The 25,798-nt window shown below is 48.6% G+C and overlaps 1 pseudogene; it reads right to left on the bottom strand.

Moving 5' to 3' along the window:
• Positions 1 to 22,643: 22,643 nt before the first annotated feature.
• Positions 22,644 to 24,381, bottom strand: LOC133754967 (syncytin-1-like; annotated as a pseudogene).
• Between the last annotated feature and the right edge of the window lie 1,417 nt (positions 24,382 to 25,798).

Below are 25,798 nucleotides of genomic sequence, written 5' to 3'. Positions count from 1 at the left end.
CACTTCCACAGCAGGTGCTGTCTTAAAATAGAGAAAAAAGGACAATAAAAGCTGCCAGAGCAGGCTGAGAAGTCAGGAGGCAGCTCTGCAACATCTCTGCTGGCAGGAAAGAGTTAAACACACCTGTCTGGGTTCTTTTTACCATAAACCACCTTTGACTTAGGCCAAGTCAGATTGAAGCCCCATGGGGTGGCCACTCACACAGGAAGCCCATGCATTGTGACTTTTGTCATCCAATGGCTGTTTTTTCCCTTTGTTTTTGGTGGTTTGTTGTTGTTGATGTTGTTGTTATTTAATTTATGGCTCAAGAAGGAAACTGAAGTCTAGGCCCTAACTTCAGTCCTGCTGAGCCTGGGCTGCTGCCCATACTTATTAGACACCACTCACCCCACCCTGGCTTTTTCTAGAATTCCTCCTGCACTGTGATTGTGGCCTTTAGTCCTGAATCCCATGTTCAGTGTTGCTCTTCTGCCTCCCAAACAGATTTGTGAGCCGAGATGGGAAGGCCTGGGGACAAGGAGAGGCAGAACTGGTGCTCCATGACTGACAGCGAGGTCCTGCCCCAGCAGTGAGCTGAACCCCTTCCCTTAAATCAAAAGACAGGCATGAAAGAGCTGAGAGGACTTGAGGTAGCATCCGCCTGCATCCGCTACACACATATGAACGTGAGACTCCAAACACAAGCTCTACTTAAGTGGACTTAGGTAACAGACTCAAGTCCAAGGTCAGCAGGCAGTGGATCAGCATGTCCCACTCCCACACTCCTACTCCACACTCCCTGGCAATCAGAACCCTTCTCTGGCATTCCCAAGCCCCAGGGGGCTCCCTTCCTATGACTAGGAAAACATTGAGCTTATTTATGCACTCAGGGCATTGGACAGTCCTCCTTCAGCCCTAGGAGGATACCCACAGACTACATGCAAAGGCCTCTCCACAGTTATGCTTCTTCTGACTCCCCCGTCAATCCCTGTCCAGAACTCCCCCAACTCAGGCCTGCTGTTTATATCTCACCCTGCATGTCACATCCTTCACCTCCACTGAAAACAGATAACCCATCCTGCAGTGGGCCTGGGACATGCTGACAAGAGAGAGAGCTGCAGTGTCTCTATTACTCTTCTCAGCACAATAAAAAGAAGAGAGAAAAGGGTGGTTATAGAGAGGATGGAAGTACATAAATTCCAAAACAGGGGAAAGAAGACTTTAGAGAAGTTTGCTTAAGAAAATAAAGTGATGGGGCTGGCATTGTGGCATAGTGGAAAAAGCCACAGCCTGCAATGCTGGCATCCCACAGGGCTGCTTCACTTCTGACATGGCTCCATGCAATGGCCCTGGAAAAGAAGTGAAAGATGGCCCACGTTCTTGGGCCCCAGGCACCAATGCAGGAGACCTGGAAGAAGCTCCTGGATTTGGCCTGGCAAAGCCCTGGCCATTACAGCTATCTGGGAAGTGAACCAATAGATGGAAGATCTCTCTTTCTCTGTCTCTCCCTCTTCGTCTTTAACTCTGATTTTCAAATACATAAGTCTTGTTTTTTTTTTTTAAGAAAGAAAAGTAAATTAAGGAAATCTTTAATATGGGGTGTAAAACAACATCAGTTCATAAATTCTCACCAGGCTTGAAGCAAACTGCCCTGTCTACCCACAGCCAAAATGTTTTTTTAAGACTTATTTATTTATTTGAAAGAGTTAAACACAGAGAGAAGGAGAGACTGAGAGAGGTCTTCCATCCGCTGGTTCACTCCCCAATTGGCCAAAACAACTAGAGCAACACCAATCTGAAGGCAGGAGCCAGGAGCTTTTTCCGGGTCTCCCACATGGGTGCAGGGATCCAAGGGCTTGGGCCATCTTCCAATGCTTTCCCAGGCCATAGCAGAGTTGGATTGGAAGTGGAGCAGCCAGTTCTCAAACCAGTACCCATAGGGGATTCCGGCACTGCAGGTGGCAGCCTTACCCGCTATGCCACAGTGCCGGACACACAAATTTTTCAAAACATAATGATTTTCTGGTTAAATTTGAGTAGAAGATTATAGGGCTCAGCACTCCAAGTCTCCAAGCACCAAATAAATATTTAGTTGTCACTCTGGGCGAATGTAGCCAGAGTCCAACCGGGCACTTGAAAAACTTGAGAACAGCTATTTCATAAGTTGTAGACATGAAATATGGGCAGTCACACAAGAGAGCTGTGTCCAGTGTTCAAGTGAGACCCAGGACAGCAAGCCTGTTATATCCCAAGAAAAGTCAGCTTTCCAGTCCATTAAAAGGAAGCACCAGGAAAACAAAGCTGCTTGAAATGTAAGATGGATGCTTTATGGATGACTGATGATACCTCCATGCTTCTCTAAAAAATATTCTGAGGTGGACAAGGGCTGAGAATTGTGAAAATTGAATCCCATGCAGTCTGTTAAGTGTGAAACAACAGAAACCCTGGAAAATAATTCCGAGGTCAGAGAGGCATAAGCAGGAAAGCAAAGACATGAGGGATGGATGGATGGATTTCTGGATGCCATCTCTTTCACCACATTCACAGGAACTTACACTTGCTAAAGCAGGGGCATTCATTCCACTGCCAAAGAACTGCAAAGGTAGCACAAGTTGGCTGTCTCAAAGGTGCCCACATTATGTCCATCAGCATCTCTGCCAATGGCCAATGTCCCACAAGAAGCAGTCTTCCCAGAGGGACAGAGGCTGACTGGCGATTTGGATCAAGGAGTGAATATTCCTGGAAAATCATCCTCTTTCCAAGCCAGCAGTAACAGCAAATAGAAAAAGAGAGAAGGTATAGAAAGTCAGGGGCAGAAAAACAGGGAAGCCCCAATGGCTGAGCCGCCATCTTGCTGGCTTCCAGATGCTCAGGCGAGAGTCACACAGGCCTTAGGAGCCAGTGGGCAGCAGCAGCAGAGCACTGTCACTCAGGAAAACCCAAAGATGGTGTCCTGGGATCTACACACAGCTGACTTTGGTCTGCACACAAGCTGGGTAAAATGCAGTTGATCCAAGCCAAAAAAAACAAAAACAAAAACAAAAAAAACCTGAAAAACCTTCAGCTACAATATTCCCTGGGAAGATGAGCTTTGCAAGGCCAAGTCGCCCAGAACAGGTGGGGTTCTCTTGGTGAAGAAGCACCGTGCATGGTGGGCCTGATTCAGAGCCCAGTTTCCAGCTGTGTGGTTCCCCCACCCATGCATCTTCTCTTCATCTCCCCAGACAAGGCCCAGACACAGAAGAATCCCCACATCATACTCATCTGCACAAGGAACATCTGTACATGTGAGTCAGTGTGCAAACACACGGATACCTCCAATACTGTGGCACACACACATCTCCTGTGTCTCTTTTCAGAAACAGCTTCTATGTGAGCCAACAGACCCTGGAACTGACCAGAGTTAGAACAGACTTCTTTCCTTTTCCCTTGTAAAATTAAGACTGTAGCTTTTCAATGCTACCGACAGCATTTCCAAATGTCTATGGAGGAGCTGGCTCCATGGGACAGAGGGCTATGCCACTGCGTCCAATGCTGGCATCCCCTATGAACACTACTCAAGACTTCCTTGCTCTGCTTCTGATCCAGCTCCCTGCTCACACACCTAGGAAAGTAGCAGAAGATAGTTCCAGTATTTGGGTCCTTGCCACCCACATGGGAGACCCAGATGGAGTTCTGTGTCCCTCTGTCTCTTTCTGTCTCTCTCTTCTTCTCTGTGTCACTCTGCCTTTCCAATAAATAAAATAAAATCTTTAAAATGTACATTGGGTGAGAGATGAGAGAAAGGTTATCGCAGTAACAGCCCAGATAATAGAAGCTGATTTCTAGGACTCATTAACTTGAAAAACATAAATTAAACAGAAACTAAATGAAACTCAAAATGTAACCAAAAAAATCATCATTTGCTACAAAGTACAATCCTTACAATGCAGAGCTGTAACTTAAAAAAATGTTACTACCTCTTTAAAAACAAATGCAAAATGAAGTACTTTGGTTACTCCCTCCAAATGAAGCCTCCATTAAGCTGTAGCTGAATCCTCCCACTCACTGGAGTTCAAGGACAAGGCTTCCTTCTCTAGCCCACAGCAGATGCCAGTGGCTGCTACTAATGGAAGGTTAATGGACACCATCAGCTTCCTCACAGGGTGTCTTTCCTAGAGACATCACTGCTAAATCACCAGAGCATGTATCTCATATTAAAAACTTCTCTTCCAGATGCTAAATACCTTGCCTGTTACACTCCATCGGCACAGGGTACGATCTGCCGAGGACAGCCAGCCAGCTGGACAGCTCTAGGAATCCTATTCCTGGCTGTTTCCCTGGGAGATGAATGGTCACAGGACATGGGTGCTCAGAATGCCGGCTTGAAGCAGCTCCTCCCAGCAGCGACACACATCTGCTGGTCCATCAGAGGCACCATGGCAGGAAGCAGCCTGGAGACAAGCAAACCCCATACTGGGGCTGAGAGGAGTCACGCAGCAGCCTTCACACCCACTGCCTAAAGTCCCTGCTGCTCCTCCCTCCAAGGCAACCTTATGATGGGCAATCAGGTCATCAACAGGGAATCAGGTGACAGCACTAATCTAACAGAACAGGGACTCACTCAAGACTGGTTACTCTCCTGACAATTCCACTATGTGGAAGATAAGTGCCATGTTTTCCTAGGCCACATCTCTTTCCCTACTGCGTGGGTATCTCTATGGGGGGAAGGGGGCACTTATTTCTGGTCCTTTTTCTGTCTTACCACTCCTCACACTTGTATAGAGGCCTCCACAGACCAGTCCTTGTGCAAATTATTAGTTAGTGTGCTCCCAATGCTAAAAATGTCTTTGGCTGCAGCACCAAACAGAAAATAAGAAAACTCAGCGGCCCCCTTACTTCCAGCTACAGGGACTATAGGACAATCAGCGGGGAGCGGCATTGTGGGGACAGTGAAGAAGAGGGGGAAAATGTCAGCAGAGCCCGCAGAGCCCTAGCTGCCCCCGAGTGCCCACAGGGACCCCACCTTGTGGGCTGTGTGCGTGTGGAGTGGGGGCCGCAGGGCTGAGCCATCCACTGCAGCCCTGGGCTCCCTGCTGGGGGCCACCCAGCCCTGCTCAATGGGAACCACTGGAAAATGGCCTGGTAAGTCTGAGGTCGCATGGGCACCGAAAGAGGAAGCTAGCTCTTAACTCCAGTTCCCGGCAGTCACCCGCCTGCGTGCACCCAGGCCACTGACACAGTTCTGCACTGTGGCATTTCTCAGAAAGTCTCAGCTCCAAAATGTCTACCTGGTTGTAATGTGTTGTTGTTGCTGTTATTTTTGTTTCTGTCTTTTTTTTTTTTTGCCTTTAGCTAGTTTTATCTTCCTGAGAGGAGGGATCCCTGCCATACTTAGAACAATATAAAAATGAATTCTCCCACCCCACCCCTCCGATTGTGGTCCAATTAAAAAATAAAAAGCGAGACCTTTAAAAACCTAGTACACCTCCTGAAAACCAGCATCCAGCTCGAATAAGACTCTACTTTCGCTTGATGCAATAAAACTTCTGCCTTTTTGTAACCTTTTCCCAGCCGTTTATTGTTACACTGAGCCAAAGAAATGAACCCACAGATCTGTTCCAGTAACACTGAACACCCCACACACACCCTCCACAACCGGGAACACCCCCTTGGACCCCGTAAATAAAAGGCATTAAGGAAACTTGAGAAAAAGGGAGACACGGGAGCCCCAGAGCATGGGGAAACGCCGGACAGCCTGGGTCCCTCTCAGTCCCTGCTGCCACCCAATGGCACCCAGCGAGCCGGGACCCCCAGCCGCCAGCAGCCCTGGCACCCAAACCCTCTGCATGGGTGAGAATTCCCGGGGAGCCCGGCGGCTCCCTTCAGGATGTGCAGGGAAGCAAAGGGATGCATGGGAATGGTAGTGGCCACAGCTACAGACTGAAGGAGAAGCAGCAGGGGCCACCCCCGGTATTGTGCTCACAAACTGCCTGGGACTGCAGGTGCAGAGTAACAGACTCGATGAGCCAGAGCCAAGTCACTGCCCTGCCTCCCAGTGCTGGCTCTGGTCAGTGAATGAACTTCCACAGTCCTGCGCCTCGGATCCACATGTATGCACCCACGCTGGGACATGCACACAGGCACGCAGGCGCTCAGGTACCCAGGACGTCAGGGCACAAGGGACTCTGGGAAATGTAGTCCAGGACAAAGGCTTGGCTGCAGACCAGACTCACTGGCCATCCTCAAGGGCTTTACATACTCCAGCAGGTGGAGACAGAATGGGAACTAAGACCCTTGCTTTTGTTTACATCTCTCCACTCTTCCCCTCCAAACATTTCAAAGATAGGTTGCTGCCCTTATTCCTTTCTTCAACCAACATCCTTTTTCAAATGTTCTTATACAAATTTTATTTAATAAATATAAAGTTCGAAAGTACAACTTTTGGATTATAGCGGGTCCCCCCCCCCCATAACCACCCTCCCACCTGCAAACCATCCCATCTCTTACTCTTTTCCCATCCCATTCTTCATTAAGATTCATTTTTAATTCTCTTTGTATGCAGAATCTCAACTTAGTATATACTAAGTAAAGATTTCAACAGTTTGCACCCACACAGACACACAAAGGGTAAATACTGTTTGAAGACTAGTTTTACCATTAATTCCCATAGTACAACACATTAAGTACAGAGATCCTACATGGGGAGGAAGTGCACAATGACTCCCATTGTTGATTTAGCAATGGACATTCTTACTTATTTTTTTTATGGTTAATGTTATGGTAACAACTGTGCTCAGATATACATGTGTTATTTGTATTTTAAGTTTTTAATTAGAAGCTGTTTAGATAAATAGTTAACTGGATCATTTGCAGTTCTATGTCTGTGCCTTCTGTCTCTTGTTCACAAGATTAGAATTGCTTGGTTTTGACGGTTTAAATCTTCAGCCATTCACTTCACACTTAGTATTCACTACACAAGGAAATATCATTTGCCTGGTTCATTCTTTCCTGTCAGACTGCAGACTTCATGAGATCAAGAACCGTGTTTGCTTTATTTGACCCAATAAGCTCAGAACCTGACAGAGTCTGTCTCTTAGCTGAATGGATAAATGAGGATGTAAAAATGAATATGGGGCTGGTGGTGTGTCACAGTGGGTTAAGCCACTGCCTGTGACACTGGCCCCCCATATGAGTGCCACTTCAAGTCCTAGCTGCTTAACATCTGATCCAGTTCCCTGTTAATGTGTCTGGGAAAGCAATGGAAGATGACCCAACTACTTGAGCCCCCCATCACCTATGTGGGAGATTTGAATGGAGTCCAGGCTTCTGGCTTTATCTAGCCCAGAAGCACTGTGGCTTTTGGGGAGAATGAACCAGTGGATGGAATCTCTCTCTCTCTCTCTCTCTCTCTCTCTCTCTCTCCCTCCCTCCCTCCCAGTCTCTCTCTTTTCCTGTCTCTCCTTCTCTCTCCATTATTCTACTTTTCAAATAGATAAATCACACACACACACACACACACACACACACACATATATATATATATATATATAAAATTAAGGGAAGTGTGGTTATCTTCTTGGAATCATACCCACAAAATGCATAAAATATTTATATTAATAAAAGAGTTTTGGGGGTCCAGTGTTGTGGCATACTAGGCTAAGCCTCCACCTGAAGGGCCAGCATCCCCCATATGGATGCCAGTCCATCTCCCAGCTGCTCCATTCTCTATCCAGCTCTCCGCTTATAGTGTGGGAAAGTGGTAGAAGATGTCCCAAGGGTTTGGGCTCCTGCACCTATGTGGGAGAAAATGGAAAGCCCCAGGAAGCTGAGCTTGGAGTTGAGATAGAAATGGGTGAAAACTGTTGAGCAAACTGAAGAGGAAATTTTAGAAAACTTCACCCATTAAGTGTCCAACTTATGCCAGTGGACACATGATGGGTGCCCTCTTCACTCAAGCAGGCAGGGAAGTAATAGCTCCATTTTATAATTGAGAAAGCAGCCAAGAGAAGATGATTTCACTTATTCACCAAATATATGCACAAAGAACTTATAGATGGGTAAGATTTTCCCAAGAAGCTCCGAATATCATAGGAGATAGAGGCAAATCATATTACACGAGGCTGCTTAGACAAGGTACAATGAAGCCATAAGATCAGTCAGTGTGAGAGGCAGGATTCAAATTGTGGACTATCTGGGTGTGAACTTCACCACCTTAGTGGGCTAGCTTTTAGTTGTCAGCATCCTAACACACAGTACAGTTCAGAGGGGTAGTGGTCCTTGCTGCTGGCAGTGAGTCTTTGAGAGCAAAGAGAGGACTTTGGGAATTGGGAAGCGGCATCTACAAGTAATCTAGCATCAATTCAGACCCAGAAGAGATGGTGATATATGTCTCCAAAGTGAACAAGCCATAGTGATCCTCCCCTTGGGAAGGGCTGACTCCAGAGTCTAGAGGTGACAGTGGTTCTAGCTTTGGGAGAAACTGGAGGCAGGAAACCAGGTTGCTTATGAACAAAACAACCTGAGGACAAGGGAGTAGAGACTCTTGAGCTAGGGTTGAGAGGAGTGGGCATATGAGGAATAGCACTGGTGATATGAGAAGGAAGGATGCAAATGCTTGGGTTAGGAGGAGAAAATAAACTGTGACAGGATTGGCTGCCTTGCAAAAAGTAAACCTTTGCTTCTTTCTTCCCCTGTGAGCCCCATAGTTCAGGGACCCTGGGCTCCAACATTTCTAGAGATGCGTAGTCTGTGGCCAGTGGATGCATAGCTCAAGCAGGCCTTGTGCATTGGGGCAGGCTGTAGGCTTCAATGAGTTTGTGACCCATTCCTCTGGGGCATGTGCACACACCACTCTGGACCAGCGGGCAAGGTTGGCTGAATGGTGACAGAGGAGGTGAGGAGAAGAGGTGAGAACTAGATGAGACACAGGAAGTAGAGTGTGGAGCTGCTAGAGAAAGAACTCCACTCTTAACAGGTGGCTTCATTTGGTTTCTGTTCAAATGGCAGGTTTATAAAGCCAACAAGAAAAAGGCTAATTTAAAAAAATATATATTGAGCACTGGCATTGTACTATAGCAGGTAAAGCCACTGCCTATGACTCTGGCATCACAAATGGACATGAGTTCAAGTCCTGGCTGCTCCATTTCCACTCCAGCTCCCTGTTAATAGTCTCAGAAAAGCACTGTAAAATGCACCAAGTGCTTGGGCCCCTGCCACACACGTAGGAGACATGAAAATAGCTCCTGGCTCCTGGTTTTGGCACAGCCCAGCCTACTCAAGGAATACTGTGAAAACCACTTTCAGATACGCTGCTACATTTCTCCTGCTAAGTTGCCAGCACAAGACACGCATGGTTTGCCCCTGAATCGAAGAAGACTTGGAGGGTGCTGAGCTGAAAACGAAGAGATTTCTCAGAGCTAGTTCTTGGAACAGAGACCACACTTCGGGTTCAGCTGAAATCACCATTCGGAGTGAGTTCAGCAATTTGGCAGCAGTCACTGAACATTGCAGCTGTGGAATTGTCAAGTGTTGTGAAGTAACCTATAGACTGCGAATGCCCGTGACATTTGCAATGCCCTCTGGGATCTCTGGGAACAGATGGTGTGTTTCCCCACAAGACCCTTAGGGCCTATTGCTGTTAGGAGCCAAATGTGCTTGTGGAATTTGTTCTACATGGGAGAAGTGAAAAGCATGGCAGAAGGGAAGAGTACATTCCCCAGAAAGGAGACCATACTCAAATTGTTGTAAGCCACGAGATCGCTTGAGCTTTGGACTGTGTTCTGCGTTCTTACAAAGACCCTGCTGCTTTGTTCCCGTGGTTTCATTCTGAGCCCTCCTTGCCATCCAGGGGAGATTGCCCCTGCAGCACATTGTTCTGGTTCTCCCCTGCTCCCTTTCAGTGGCAGTGTGCTTCCGAGTGTGCAGAGCTGTCTCTGCTGAGTTGTGGATGTGGTCATGTTGTGCCCGGAGCCCACTCAAGGAATACTGTGAAACCTACTTTCAGAAACACTGCTACGCATCTTCCAGCTAAGTTTCAAGCACAACACAGACATGGTTTGCACCAGAATCAAAGATGACTTGGAGCGTGCTGAGCTGCAAACGAATGGATTCCCCAGAGCTAGGTCTTGGAGCAGAGACCGCCCTTTGGTTTCAGCGAAAATCACCATTCGGAGTGAGCGCGGCACTTTGGCAGCAGTCACTGGACTCTGCAGCAGTGGAATTTTTGAGTGCTCTGACAGTAACCTATGGACTGCAAATGCCTGTGACATTTACTTGCCCTCTGGGATCTCTGGGAATGGGTCGTGGGGCTTCCCACAACACTTTTAAGACCTAACGCAATAGGCAGCCAAATGTGCTTGTGGAATTCGATCTACAAAGGAGCAGTGCATAGCAAGGCAACAGGGGAAGAGTACATTTCCCAGAGTGAACATACCCGAATTACTGTAAGCCACGAGATTGCTTGACATTCAGACTGTGTTCTGCATTCTTACAAAGACCTTGCCCCTTTGTTCCTGTTCTTTCGTTCTGAGCATTCCCTGCCATCCAGGGGAGAATGCCTCTGGTGCCCGTTGTTCTGGTTCTTCCCAGCTCCCCTTTCATACAGAGTGCTTCCAAGTGTGCAGAGTTGTCTCTGCTGAGTTGTGGAAGTAGCCATGTTGTGCCCAGAGCCCACTCAAGGAATACTGTGAAACCCACTTTCAGATACGCTGCTACGTATCTTCCTGCTAAGTTGCCAGCACAAGACATGCATGGTTTGCCCCAGAATCAGAGAAGACTTGGAGGGTACTGAGCTGCAAATGAAAGGATTCCCCAGAGTTAGGGCTTGGAGCAGAGACCACGCTTTGGGTTCAGCAGAAATCACCAGTTGGAGTGAGCACAGCACTTTGGCAGCAGTCACAGGACACTGTAGCTGTGGAATTGTCAAGTGTTGTAACAGTAACTTATGAACTGCGAATGCCCATGACATTTGCTTGCCCTCTGGGATCTCTGGGAACGGGTCGTGTGTCTCCCCACAAGACCCTTAGGGCCTACTGCTGTGAGAAGCCAATGTGCTTGTGGAATTCGTTCTACAAGGGAGCAGTGCAAAGCAAGGCAACAGGGGAAGAGTACATTCCCCGGAAAGGAGACCTTACCTGAATTACTGTAAAGCGCGAGATGGCTTGAGCTTTGAACTGCATTCTGCATCCTTACAAAGACCCTGCTGCTTTGTTCCCATGGTTTCGATCTTTGCGTTCCCAGCTTTCTTGGGGAGACTGGCACTGGTGCCCGTTGTTCTGGTTCTCCCCTGCTCCCTTTCCATGGCAGTGTGCTTCCAAGTGTGCAGAGCTGTCTCTGCTAAGTTGTGGAAGTAGGCATGTTGTGCCCGGAGCCCACTCAAGGAATACTGTGAAGCCCATTTTTAGATACGCTGCTACACGTCTTCCTGGTAAGTTGCCGGCACAAGACAGGCATGGTCTGTCCCAGAACCGAAGAAGCCTCGCAGGGTGCTGAGCTGCAAACGAATGGATTCCCCAGAGCTAGGTCTTGGAGCAGAGACCGCGCTTCGGGTTCAGCCGAAATCACCATTTGTATGAGTGCAGCATTTTGGCAACAGTCACTGAACATTGCAGCTGTGGAATTGTCGAGTGTTGTGAAGTAACCTATGCATTGCGAATACCCGTGACATTTGCCTTGCACTCTGGGATCTCTGGGAACGGGTCGTGGGTCTCCTAACAAGATTTAAGACCGAACCCAATAGGCAGCCAAATGTGCTTGTGGAATTCGTTCTACAAGGGAGCAGTGCAAAGCACAGCAGCAGGGGAAGACTACATTCCCCAGAAAGGGGACCATACCCAATTCCTGTAAGGCGCGAGATCACTTGAGCTTTGGACTGCGTTCTGCATTCTTACAAAGACCCTACCGCTTTGTTCCTGTTCTTTCATTCAGAGCATTCCCTGCCATCCAGGGGAGATTGCCGCTGGCGCCCGTTGTTCTGGTTCTTCCCAGCTCCCAATCCATGACAGAGTGAATCCGAGTTTGCAGAGCTGTATCTGCAGAGTTGTGGGAAGTAGCCATGTTGTGCCCAGAGCCCACTCAAGGAATACTGTGAAACCCACTTTCAGATACGCTGCTATGTATCTTCCTGCTAAGTTGCCAGCACAAGACACACAAGGTTTGCCCCAGAATCAGAGAAGACTTCCAGAATGCTGAGCGTCAAATGAATGGATTCCCCAGAGCTAGGTCTTGGAGCAGAGACCACGCTTTGGGTTCAGCGGAAATCACCATTCAGAGTGAGCATAGCACTTTGGCAGCAGTCACTGGACTCTGTAGCTGTAAAATTGTTGAGTGCTGTGACAGTAACCTATGGACTGTGAATGCCTGTGACATTTGCTTGCCCTCTTGGATCCCTGGGAATGGGTCCTGTGTCTCCCCACAAGACCCTTAGGGCCTACTGCTGTGAGGAGCCAAATGTGCTTGTGGAATTCATTCTACATAGGAGTAGTGCAAGCAAGGCAACAGGGGAAGAGTACATGCCCCGGAAAGGGGACCTTACCTGAATTACTGTAAGGCGCAAGATCACTTGAGCTTCAAACTGCATTCTGCGTCCTTACAAAGTCCCTGCTGCTTTGTTCCCATGGTTTAGTTCTGAGCGTTCCCAGCAGTCTTGGGGAGACTGGCGCTGGTGCCCATTGCTCTGGTTCTCCCTTGCTCCCCGTCCATGGCAGTGTGCTTCTGAGGTAGCAGAGCTGTCCCTGCTGAGTTGTGGAAGTAGTCATGTTGTGCCCGGAGCCCACTCAAGGAACACAGTGAAACCCACTTTCAGAAATGCTGCTACGCATCTTCCTGGTAAGTTGCCGGTACTAGACAGGCATGGTCTGCCCCAGAATCGAAGAAGCCTTGCAGGGTGCTGAGCTAAAAACAAAGGGATTCCTGAGAGCTAGGTCTTGGAGCAGAGACCACACTTCGGGTTCAGCCAAAATCACCATTCAAAGTGAGTGCAGCATTTTGGCAGCAGTCCCTGAACACTGCAGCTGTGGAATTGTCTAGTGTTGTGACAGTAACCTATGGACTGCAAATGCACGTGACATTTGCTTGCCCTCTGGGATCTCTGGGAATGGGTGGTGTGTCTCCCCACAAGACCATTATGGCCTATTGCTGTGAGGAGCCAAATGTGCTTGTGGAATTCGTTCTACACGGGAGCAGTGCAAAGCAAGGCAACAGGGGAAGAGTACATTCCCTGGAAAGGGGAACATACCTGAATTACTGTAAGGCGCGAGATAGCTTGAGCTTCGGACTGCGTTCTGTGTCCTTACAAAGACCCTGCCGCTTTGTTCCCGTGGTTTCGTTCAAGCACTCCTAGCCATCCAGGGTAGACTGGCACTGGTACCCGTTGTTGTGGTTCTCCCCTGCTCTCCTTCCATGGCAGTGTGCTTCTGAGGTAGCAGAGCTGTCTCTGCTGAGTTGTGGAAGTAAGCATGTTGTGCCCGGAGCCCACTCAAGGAATACAGTGAAACCCACTTTCAGATACGCTGCTACGCGTCTTCCTGGTACATTGCCGGCACAAGACAGGCATGGTCTGTCCCAGAATCGAAGAAGCCTTGCAGGGTGCTGAGCTAAAAACGAAGGGATTCCCCAGAGCTAGGTCTTGGAGCAGAGATGGTGCTTCGGGTTCAGCGGAAATCAACATTCAGAGTGAGCGCCGCATTTTGGCAGCAGTCACTGGACTCTGCATCTGTGGCAATCTCAACTGTAGTGACAATATCTTATGGGTTGCGAATGCCCGTGACATTTGCTTGCCCTCTGGGATCTCTGGGTATGGGTCATGTATCTCCCTACGACACACTTAGGGACTACTGCTGTGAGGAGCCAAATGCACTTGTGGAATTAGTTCTACACAGGAGCAGTGCAAAGCACGGCAGCAGGGGAAGACTACATTCCCCAGAAAGGGGACCATACCCGAATTACTGTAAGCCACGAGATCGCTTGAGCTTCAGACTGTGTTCTGCGTTCTTACAAAGACCCTGCCGCTTTGTTCCCGTGGTTTTGTTCTGAGCCGTACTTGCCGTCCAGGGGAGATTGCCTCTGCAGCACATTGTTCTGGTTCTCCCCTGCTCCCTTTCCATGGCAGTGTGCTTCCGAGAGTGCAGAGCTGTCTCTGCTGAGTTATGGAAGTAGCCATGTTGTCCACTGAGCCCACTCAAGGAATGCTGTGAAACTTAATTTCAGAAACTCTGCTACGCATCTTCCAGCTAAGTTGCAAGCCCAACACAGACATGGTTTGCCCCAGAATTGAAGAAGCCTTGGAGCGTGCTGAGCTGCAAACGAAGAGATTTCCCAGAGTTAGGTCTTGGAGCAGAGACCGCACTTTAGGTTAAGCGGAAATCACTATTTTGAGTGAGCGCAGCACTTTGGCAGCAGTCACTGGACTCTCAGTGGAATTGTCTAATACTGTGACAGTAACCTATGGACTGCGAATGCGTGTGACATTTGCTTGCCCTCTGGGATCTCTGAGAATGGAACGTGTGTCTCCCCACAAGACCATTAGGGCCTACTGCTGTGAGGAGCCAAATGTGCTTGTGGAATTCATTCTACATGGGAGCAGTGCAAAGCAAGGCAACAGGGGAAGAGTACATTCCCCGGAATGGAGACCTTACCTGAATTACTGTAAAGCGCGAGATGGCTTGAGCTTTGAACTGCATTCTGCGTCCTTACAAAGACCCTGCTGCTTTGTTCCCGTGGTTTCCTTCTGAGCCCTCCTTGCTGTCCAGGGGAGATTGCCTCTGTAGCACATTGTTCTGGTTCTCCCCTGCTCCCTTTCCATGGCAGTGTGCTTCCGAGTGTGCAGAGCTGTCTCTGCTGAGTTGTGGGAAGTGGCCATGTTGTGCCCAGAGTCCACTCAAGGAATACTGTGAAACCCACTTACAGATACACTGCTATGTATCTTCCTGCTAAGTTGCCAGCACAAGACACATATAGTTTGCCCCAGAATCAAGAAGACTTCGTGTCCCGTCCCGTGGGACGTCAACTAGGGCCAAGTACCTAGAATGGGGAATGAAGGGACAGGAGACACAAAGATGACAGCAATACTACATGGCTGTTCAAGCTGTGTCTTTATTTTTTTAAACACTCACTTATATATCGTGAAGGCAGGATGTCGGGCAGGGGGAAGGAGGGTAGTTTACCTTGCAGCTGCAATGCTTGTGCAAGCAGAGGGAGGTCACAAGGTTATCTTGCAACTGCAATGCTTGTGCAGGTGGGGGAATGGTCATAAACTCTTAAGACACAGGGTGGCGTTATCAGTACTTTCCGCCCTGGGCTGCTTAGCTCTACTTCAGTAGTTTATCGCTAAGAGGCCACATTTTGCTTGGTCCCTGACAACTTGGAGGTTTCTGAGCTGCAAACGAATGGATTCCCCAGAGCTAGGTCTTGGAGCAGAGACCGTGCTTTGGGTTCAGCCGAAATAACCATTCGGAGTGAGTGTAGCATTTTGGCAGCAGTCACTGAACACTGCAGCTGTGGAATTGTCGAGTGTTGTGAAGTAACCTATGGACCGCGAATGCCCATGACATTTGCTCACCCTCTGGGATCTCTTGGAACGGGTCGTGTGTCTCCCCACAAGACCATTAAGACCTAACGCAATAGGCTGCCAAATGTTGCTGTGGAATTCCTTCTACACAGGAGCTGTGCAAAGCAGGGCAGCAGGGGAAGAGTACATTCCATAGAAAGGGGAACATATCTGAATAACTGTAAGGCGTGAGATCACTTGAGCTTCGGACTGTGTTCCTCGTACGTACAAAGACCATGCTTCTTTGTTCCAGAGTTTCTTTCTGAGCCCGCCCTGCCATCCAGGGGAGATTGCCACTGGTGCCCGTTGTTCTGGTTCTCCCCTGTGCCCCTTCCATTGTAGTGTGCTTATGAGTGTGCAGAGCTGTCTCTGCTGAGTTGTGGAAGTACCCATGTTGTGTCCGGAGCCCACTCAAGGAATACTGTGAAACCCACTTTCAGATACACTGCTATGTATCTTCCTGCTAAGTTGCCAGCACAAGACACCCATGGTTTGCCCCAGAATCAGAGAAGACTTCCAGAATGCTAAGCATCAAATGAATGGATTCCCCAGAGCTAGGTCTTGGAGCAGAGACCTCGGTTTTGGTTCAGCGGAAATCACCATTCAGAGTGAGCATAGCACTTTGGCAACAGTCACTGGACTCTGCATCTGTGAAATTCTCAAGAGTTGTGACAGTACCTTATGGGTTGCAAATGCCCGTGACATTTGCTTGCCCTCTGGGATCTCTGGGAACGGGTCGTGTGTCTCCCCACAAGAACTTTAAGACCTAATGCAATAGGCAGCCAATGTGCTTGTGGAATTCGTTCTAAAGGGGCGTAGTGCAAAGCATGGCAAAAAGGGAAGAGTACATTGCCCAGAAAGGGGACCTTACCTGAATTACTGTAAGGCACGAGAACGCTAGAGCTTTGGACTGCGTTCTGCATCCTTACAAAGTCCCTGCCCCTTTGTTCCCCTTCTTTCATTCTGAGCGTTCCCTGCTGTCCAGGGTAGACTGCCGCTGGTGCCCATTGTTCTGGTTCTCCCCTGCTCCCCTTCCATGGCAGTGTGCTTCCAAGTGTGCAGAGCTGTCTCTGCTAAGTTGTGGAAGTAGTCATGTTGTGCCCGGAGCCCACTCAAGGAATACTGTGAAACCCACTTTCAGATACGCTGCTACGCGTCTTCCTGGTAAGTTGCCAGAGGCAGACAGGCATGGACTGCCCCAGAATCGAAGAAGCCTTGCAGGGTGCTGAGCTAAAAATGAAGGGATTCCTGAGATCTAGGTCATGGACCAGAGACCATGCTGCGGGTTCAGCCAAAATCAACATTCAAAGTGAGTGCAGCATTTTGGCAGCAGTCCCTGAACACTGCAGCTGTGGAATTGTCGAGTGTTGTGAAGTAACCTTTGGCCTGCAAATGCCTGTGACATTTGCCTTGCCATCTGGGATCTCTGGGAATGGGTGGTGTGTCTCCCCACAAGACCTTTTTGGGCCTACTGCTGTGAGGAGCCAAATGTGCTTGTGGAATTCATTCTACACAGGAGCAATGCAAAGAATGGCAGCAGGGGAAGACTACATTCCCCAGAAAGGGGACCATACCCGAATTACTGTAAACCACGAGATCTCTTGAGCTTTGTACTATGTTCTGCATTCTTACAAAGTCCCTGCCCCTTTGTTCCCGTGGTTTCGTTCGAGCCCTCCCTGCTATCCAGGGAAGATTGCAGCTGGAGGCCATTGTTCTGATTCTCCCCTGTTCCCCTTCCATGGCAGTGTGCTTCACCCTGCCGCTTTGTTCCCGTTCTTTCATTCTGAGCGTTCCCTGCTGTCCAGGGTAGACTGCCGCTGGTGCCCGTTGTTCTGATTGTCCCCTGTGCCCCTTCCATGGCAGTGTGCTTCCGAGTGTGCAGAGCTGTCTCTGCTGAGTTGTGGAAGTAGTCATGTTGTGTCCGGAGCCCACTCAAGGAATACTGTGAAACCCACTTTCAAATACACTGCTACGCATCTTCCTGCTAAGTTGCCAGCGCAAGACAGCCATGGTTTGCCCCAGAATTGAAAAAAACTTGGAGGGTGCTGAGCTGCAAATGAATGGATTCCCCAGAGCTAGGTTTTGGAGCAGAGACCGTGCTTTGGGTTCAGCCAAAATCAGCATTCGGAGTGAGCGCAGCACTTTGGCAGCAGTCACTGGACACTGTAGCTGTGGAATTGTCGAGGGTTGTGAAGTAACCTATGGACTGTGAGTGCCAGTGACATTTGCTTGCCCTGTGGGATCTCTGGGAACTGGTCATGTGTCTCCCCACAAGACCTTTAAGACCTAATGCCATAGGCAGCCAAATGCACTTGTGGAATTCGTTCTACATGGGAGCAGTGCAAAGCAAGGCAGCAGGGGAAGAGTACATTCCCCAGAAAGGGGACCATAACCCCATTACTGTAAGCCACGAGATCACTTGAGCTTGGGAGTGTGTTCTGCGTTCTTACAAAGACCCTGTTGATTTCTTCCCGTGGTTAAGATCTGAGCACTCCCTGCCATCCAGGGGAGATTGCAGCTTGTGCTCGATGTTCTGGTTTGGGCCTGCTCCCCTTCCATGGCAGTGTGCTTCCAAGTGTGCAGAGCTGTCTTTGCTGAGTTGTGGAAGTGGTCATGTTGTGCACAGAGCCCACTCAGGGAATACTGTGAAACCCACTTACAGATACGCTGCTATGTATCTTCCTGGAAAGTTGCCAACACAAGACAGGCATGGTCTGCCCCAGAATCGAAGAAGCCTTGCAGGGTGCTGAGCTAAAAACGAAGGGATTCCCCAGAGCTAGGTCTTGGAGCAGAGACCACACTTCAGGTTCAGCCGAAATCACCATTCAGAGTGAGCGCAGCATTTTGGCAGCAGTCACTGAACACTACAGCTCTGGAAATGTTGGGTGTTGTGAAGTAACCTATGGACTGCGAATGCCCGTGACATTTGCATTGCCCTCTGGGATCTCAGGGAACAGGTGTTGTGTCTCTCCAAAAGACCCTTAGAGCCTACTGCTGTGAGGACCAAATGTGCTGTGGAATTCGTTCTACACAGGAGCAGTGCAAAGCACAGCAGAAGGGCAAGAGTACATTCCCCAGAGAGGGGACCATACCCGAATTACTGTAAGCCACGAGATCGCTTGAGCTTCAGACTGTGTTCTGCGTTCTTACAAAGACCCTACCATTTTGTTCCCGTGGTTTTGTTCTGAGCCCTCCTTGCCATCCAGGGGAGATTGCCTCTGCAGCACATTGTTCTGATTCTCCCCTGCTCCCTTTCAATGGCAGTGTGCTTCCGAGTGTGCAGAGCTGTCTCTGCTGAGTTGTGGAAATAGCCTGCTGTGCCCAGAGCCCACTCAAGGAATACTGTGAAACCCACTTTGAGAAATTCTGCTACGCATCTTCTTGCTAAGTTGCAAGCACAACACAGACATGGTTTGCCTCAGAATTGAAGAAGCCTTGCAGGGTGCTGAGCTGCAAATTACGGGATTCCTGAGTGCTAGGTCTTGGAGCAGAGACCGTGCTTCGGGTTCAGCCAGATTCACCATTTGCAGTGAGTGCAGCATTTTGGCTGCAGTCACTGAACACTGCAGCTGTGGAATTGTCGAGTGTTGTGAAGTAACCTGTGGACTGCGAATGCCCGTGACATTTGCCTTGCCTTCTGGGATCTCTGGGAACGGGCCATGTGTCTCCCCACAAGACCTTTAAGACTAATGCAATAGGCAGCCAAATGTGCTTGTGGAATTCATTCTACATGGGAGCGGTGCAAAGCATGGCAGCAGGGGAAGAGTACATTCCCCAGAAAATGGAACATACCCGAATTACTGTTGCGCGAGTTCGCTTGAGCTTCGGACTGTGTTCTTTGTTCTTAAAAAAGCCTGCCACTTTGTTCCTGTTCTTTCATTCTGAGAGTTCCCTGCCATCCAGGGGAGATTGCTGCTGGCGCCTGTTGTTCTGGTTCTTCCTGGCTCCCCTTCCATGGCAGAGTGCTTCCGAGTGTGCAAGCTGTATCTGCTGAGTGGTGGGAAGTAGCCATGTTGTGTCCAGAGCCCACTTAGGAATACTGTGAAACCCACTTTCAGATACGCTGCTACATATCTTCCTGCTAAATTGCCAGCACAAGACAGCCATGGTTTGCCCCAGATCAAAGAAGCCTTGCAAGGTGCTGAGCTGCAAACAAAGTGATTCCCAAATCTAGGTCTCGGAGCAGAGACCGCGCTTTGGGTTCAGCCAAAATCACCATTCGAGTGAGCGCAGCACTTTGGCAGCAGTCACAGGACTCTGCAGCTGTGGAATTGTCGAGTGCCGTGACAGTAACCTATGGACTGTGAATGCCCGTGACATTTGCCTTGCCCTCTGGTATCTCTGGGAATGGGTCTTGTGTCTCAGAAGACCCTTAGTGCCTATTACTGTAAGAGCCAGATGTGCTTGTGGAATTCATTCTACACGGGAGCAGTGCAAGCAAGGCAACAGGGGAAGAGTACATGCCCTGGAAAGGGGACCTTACCTGAATTACTGTAAGCCGTGAGATTACTTGAGCTTCGGACTGTGTTCTGTGTCCTTACAAAGACCCTGCCACTTTGTTCCCGTGGTTTTGTTCTGAGCACTCCCTGCTGTTCATGGAAAATTGCTGCTCGTGCACGTTGTTCTGGTTCTCCCCTGCTCCCGTTCCCTGGTAGTGTGCTTCTGAGAGCGCAGAGCTGTCTCTGCTGAGTAGTGGGATGTTGGCATGTTGTGCCTGGAGCCCACTCAAGGATTCCTGTGAAACCCACTTTCAGATACGCTGCTACATGTCTTCCTGGTAAGTTGCCGGCACCAGACTGGGATGGTCTGCCCAGAATCGAAGAAGCCTTGCAGGGTGCTGTGCTGCAAATGAAGGGATTCCCCAGAGCTAGGTCTTGGAGCAGAGACCACCCTTTGGTTTCAGCGGAAATCACCATTACGAATGAGCACAGCACTTTGGCAGCAGTCACTGGACTCTGCAGCTGTGGAATTGTCGAGTATTGTGACAGTAACCTATGGAATGTGAATGCCTGTGACTCTTGCCTTGCCCTCTGGGATCTCTGGGAATGGGTCGTGTGTCTCCCCACAAGACCCTTAAGGCCTAACGCAATGAGCAGCCAAATGTGCTTGTGGATTTCATATTATATCGGAAGAGTGCAAAGCACAGCAGCAGGGGAAGAGTACATTCCCTGGAAAGGGGCCCATGCCTGAAATATGGAAGCCACGATATTGCTTGAGCTTCTGAATGCATTCTGCGTCCTTACAAATACCCTGCCACTTTGTTCCTGTGCTTTCGTTCTGAACGTTTCTTGCTGTCCAGGGGAGACTGCCGCTGGTGCCCATTGTTCTAGTTCTCCCCTGCTCCCCTTCCATGGCAGAGTGCTTCCGAGTTTGCAGAGCTGTTTCTGCTGAGTTGTGGAAGTAGCCATGTTCTGCCCAGAGCTACTAAAGGAATTATGTGAAACCCACTTTCAGATACGCTGCTCGTGTCTTCCTGGTAAGTTGCCAGCACAAGATAGGCATGGTCTGCCTCAGAATTGAAGAAACCTTGCAGGGTGCTGAGCTCCAAAGGAAGGGATTCCCCAGAGCTAGGTCTTGGAACAGAGACTCTGCTTTAGGTTCAGCTGAAATCACCAATAGGAGTGAGAGCAGCACTTGGTAGCAGTCACTGGAAACTTCAGCTGTGGAACTGTCGAGTGTTGTGACAGTAACCTATGGACTGCAAATGCCCGTGACATTTGCCTTGCCCTCTGGGATCTCTGGGAACGGGTCGTGTGTCTCCCCACAGGACCCTTAGGGCCTACTGCTGTGAGGAGCCAAATGTGCTTGTGGAAATCGTTATACATGGGAGCAGTGCAAAGCACAACAGCAGGGGAAGAGTACATTCCCCAGAAAGGGGATATTGCCCTAATTACTGTAAGCAGGGAGATCACTTGAACTACGGACTGTGTTCTGCGTCCTTACAACGACCCTGCAGCTTTGTTCCTGTGGTTTTGTTCTGAGCACCCGCTGCTGTCCAGATGCGATTGCCACTGGCGTACATTGTTCTGGTTCTCCCCTGCTCCCCTTCCATGGCAGTGTGCTTCCGAGTGTGCAGAGCTGTCTCTGCTGAGTTGTGGAAGTAGGTATGTTGTGCCTTGGAGCCCACTCAAGGAATGCTGTGAATCCCACTTTCATAAATGCTGCTACGCATCTTCCCGCTAAGTTGCCAGGACAACACAGACATGGTTTTCCCCAGAATCAAAGAAACCTTGCAGGGTGCTAAGCTGCAAACGAAGGGATTTCCCAGAGCTAGGTCTTGGTGCAAGGACCGCACTTTAGGTTCAGCCAATATCAGCATTTGGAGTGAGTGCATCATTTCGGCAGTAGTCACTGGACACTGCAGCTGTGGAATTGTCGAGTGTTGTGAAGTAACCTATGGACTGCGAATGCCCATGACATTTGCCTTGTCCTGTGTTATCTCTTCAAATGGGTCAAGTTGTCCCATCCCGCGGGACGTCAACTAGGGCCAAATACCTAGAATGGGGAATGAAAGGGACAGGAGACACAAAGATGATAGCAAGACTACATGGCTGTTCAAGCTGTGTCATTATTTTTTTTAACCACTCACTTATATATCATGAAGGCAGGATGTCGGGCAGGGTGAAGGAGGGTAGTTTACCTTGCAGCTGCAATGCTTGTGCAAGCAGAGGGAGGTCACAAGGTTATCTTGCAGCTGCAATGCTTGTGCAGGTGGGGTAATGGTCATAAACACTTAAGACACAGGGTGGCATTATAAGTACTTTCCGGCCTGGGCTGCTTAGCTCTACTTCAGTAGTTTATCGCTAAGAGGCCACATGTTGCCTGGTCCCTGACATCTTCCCCTTTCTTATCAGTTAAACAGAAATGGCTACCGGTTAGGCCAAGTGTGATGAATGAGCAGTGCCTCTCTTAGGAATCGACCCAGAGCTCTGGTACCTCTTACCCGTCATTGGATATACTTGCCATTCCCCAAGGACCCCTGTCTTAGGTGGGTGAGGTTCCAGAAAGGTGCCCGTCATTGACTTATTGCTCATTTAATTGATAAGCCTGGAACCATTCCTGGGCTCCCGACTGGGGCAGTGGCGGACCAAAGGGGAGAGTCAGTTGTTGGAGGGACCTTGACTTCACCGGCCAGACCTCACTGGCCAGAGAGAGAGACAACGTTTTCCAGGGGATCTCTCATGGCCAGACTTCGGTAATGTATTTGAATTGGTCTGGTTGCTAAATCACCTACTTGCTGTTTGATAAAGGTCATCAGATTATTGAAAAGACAAGGATCTACAGATAGTCTAACAAGCAAACCAGCAATGGGGCCTAAAAGCAGTTGCAAATAGGGAAGCAGTCCATTCCATCCTGTCCAAAAGGGATTTTCAGCCATGGCACGTCGACGACGCTCCAGATCTTCTTGAAGTGTCTTGATTTTATCGTGAACAATGCCGGACTTGTTAGCATAAAAACAGCATTTTTCCTGTAAAGCCAAGCAAATACCTCCCTGTTCGGTGGTAAGCAAGTCTAAGCCTCTACGATTTTGTAGAACCACTTCCGCTAGGGAATCAATTGGATCTTGAAGATCCTGGATGGTGGTAGATAGGGTTTGTACATCTTAAATATGTTGTTGGGACAATTCTCTATATTTTTGGACAGCAATTCCCAGTCCTGTGGATCCTGTAACCACAGCTGTGGAAATTCCCAATGTGGCCAATAAAGGAATAAATTGAACAGCTCGCCTTTGCCTTTCTGCAATATAATCAAAGGAGGGAATAGGGACAGAGGTATTTTCATCAATAATTTCTACATTGGGAAGAAGCATAGCATGCATGCAGTTACCGTTCCAGTTTGTTGGTAAAATGGTATAAGCTAAACTATCCCTACATACAAAAATGGTGGAATTAGGGGCATAAAGAGGGTAATCTACTGTTTTACTATTTGTGCAGAAAGGAGCAAACCCTACATTGATATCGAAGGAATTATTGTTAGGAGACTTATAAAGGCAAGTGATATTTTCCGTCGGGACAGGAAGAACAGGAAAAGGCTGTATAAGGGGGCAAGGAAAGGAGATATTAAACTAAGGGTATCATTAAGCAGCAGAAAAATGGCAAGGGGGGGGGGTCCCTGGCGTAAACAGAGCCAGCAGCCTTTTGCAAGATCTGGGGCAGAGAGATTAAGCAGTTTATGGGTGTTGGTGAGGATATCCATGGTATTGACATCCAAGTCTTCATTTCCTCTGAAATGAACTTTAGCCAGGGGGTGGTATTGAAGGGAAGGGTAAAGGCTCTCAAATAGGGTTTTGAGTGTTTTTTGTGTTTTTAATTGTGTAAGGGTATCCTGAGGGCCTCCACCATCAGACACTTCCACAGGGGCTACAGGGTACCAGCAGGCTACTTGTCCCTTAGGGGGGCAGGGAGGAGAGCTGAGGCGTGAAGAAAAGTCTCCTCTGAACACTCCCCCATGATCTCCTGTAATGGTGGCAAACAATAAATGTTGATCCCCCTCATTACAGGTTTGATACTGCGTATAACAAGAGGAGTGCACAGAGTAATGGATAGTACTATTGCACTCTGACGGGATTGATCCCCAGGGCGGGAAGAGTCTAGTTTAGGTTTGAGAATACAGTGCCATTTGGAATCTGTGACAGCCCAATATGCAGTTTTATCTCCGCAGTCGTGTGTAAAATGTGGCTTACAATTGAGGACATGGGATCTGTAGGAAGTTGATGTTTGTGGGAAGGATACTATTATGCCCCTCAAGCAGAAACAAGGGTCATGCTATTGAAGGAGTTTTTGAATGGCCTGAGGGTCGTCCAACCCTGCAAAGACTGGTGGAGCCCAATGGATGGTGTTGATTGCCATCATCAGGAGAGCAAGGAAGAGGGCCATGTTATTAGGGCCCTTCAGAGGGGTTAATCAGTGAGCCCTCAGGAAATGTGGCGGGGAGGAGAGAATAGAGAGAAGATAAGATACACAAATAGCAACAATGGCAACAATGCCGACAATAACAAGGAGTCCTGTAATGAGTCCCAGTAGCTTCCAGCAGGGTCTTTTCATTCCTGTAAACACAAGGGGAAAATATCCTCAGGGCCGGATGTAGGCTCTGGTGTAGGATTAATATTAGAAGAGTTTGATGAATTAACTTGTTAATTAATCTTTCAGGCAGCCATCTTGGCATTGATTGTTTTTGATCCAGAACGCAGGCTGACCCCCATCCCCAAATAAGCACAGGATCGGGGCCATGCCAGCCACTAGTGAGGGGGTCTCACCACATCACCAAAGGTGGGGCCATTTCAGGGGAAGGATGCCAGTGACGATCTGCGGCTGAATGACTATTATTATCTAAGGTTAAGAAATTTAGTACAAAGAGCGCATGATTCAGTCGGTCGCAGGGAGAGACAAAGGATAAGGAAGTGGTTTCAAGCCGAGTGAGCCAGGTTTTCAGCATTTGATGGGCTCCTTCGATAATCCCCTGACCCTGTGGATTGTAGGGGATTCCTGTAATGTGATTAATATGGAGCACCTCACAAAATTGTTTAAACTTAGCACTGACATAAGCAAGACCATTATCTGTCTTAATCTTAACAGGTTTTCCCAGTACAGAACGAGCAGTGATAAGGTGCGAGATAGCATCCTTAGCAGCTTCCCCTGTATGGGGGGGAGGCAAAGACAAAGCCACTGTTGGTGTCTATAGAGACATGAAGATACTTTAGTTTGCCAAATTTTGGGAAGTGTGTGACATCCATTTGCCACAGTTGATTAGGGAGAAGACCACGCAGATTGACTCCCAGGTTGGCTTGTAACACATGAGGGGCATTCTTTGACTATTTCACAAGCCTGTTCTCATGAAATTTTACAAAACAAATGGAGAGATTGAGCATTTAAGTGATGCAACCTATGCAAGTTTCAAGCTTCCTGCACTGATCCCACAATTATGGGGAAGGTGAGCCTTGTAGCAGCATCTACCTGGACATTACCTTTTGAGTTTTGAGCTTTCTGCGCTGATCCCTCTATTATGGGGAAGGTAAGCCTTGTAGCAGCATCTGCCTGGGCATTACCTTCTGAGAGTGATCCTGGTAGGCTTGTGTGCCCCCTAATATGTCCCAAATAGAAGGGCTGTTGTCTTAGCTTTTGCATTTGTATAAACAAGGGCATAGCATTGGAAGTTATTTTAAGAAAAGGAGAAGTTTTAAGCAATGGAGTGGAGTGAGCTACATATGCACTATCAGTATAAATATTTACAGCTTGACTGGAAAACTGTGTAAAGACTTGAAGTATGGCATACAGCTCAACCAACTGAGCCAAC

This window comes from Lepus europaeus, unplaced genomic scaffold, assembly GCF_033115175.1.
Source record: "Lepus europaeus isolate LE1 unplaced genomic scaffold, mLepTim1.pri SCAFFOLD_35, whole genome shotgun sequence".
In the NCBI taxonomy this organism is placed as follows: Eukaryota; Metazoa; Chordata; class Mammalia; order Lagomorpha; family Leporidae; genus Lepus; species Lepus europaeus.
Note: the sequence above shows the minus strand (reverse complement) of the source record. Positions and strands in the feature narration are given on the sequence as shown.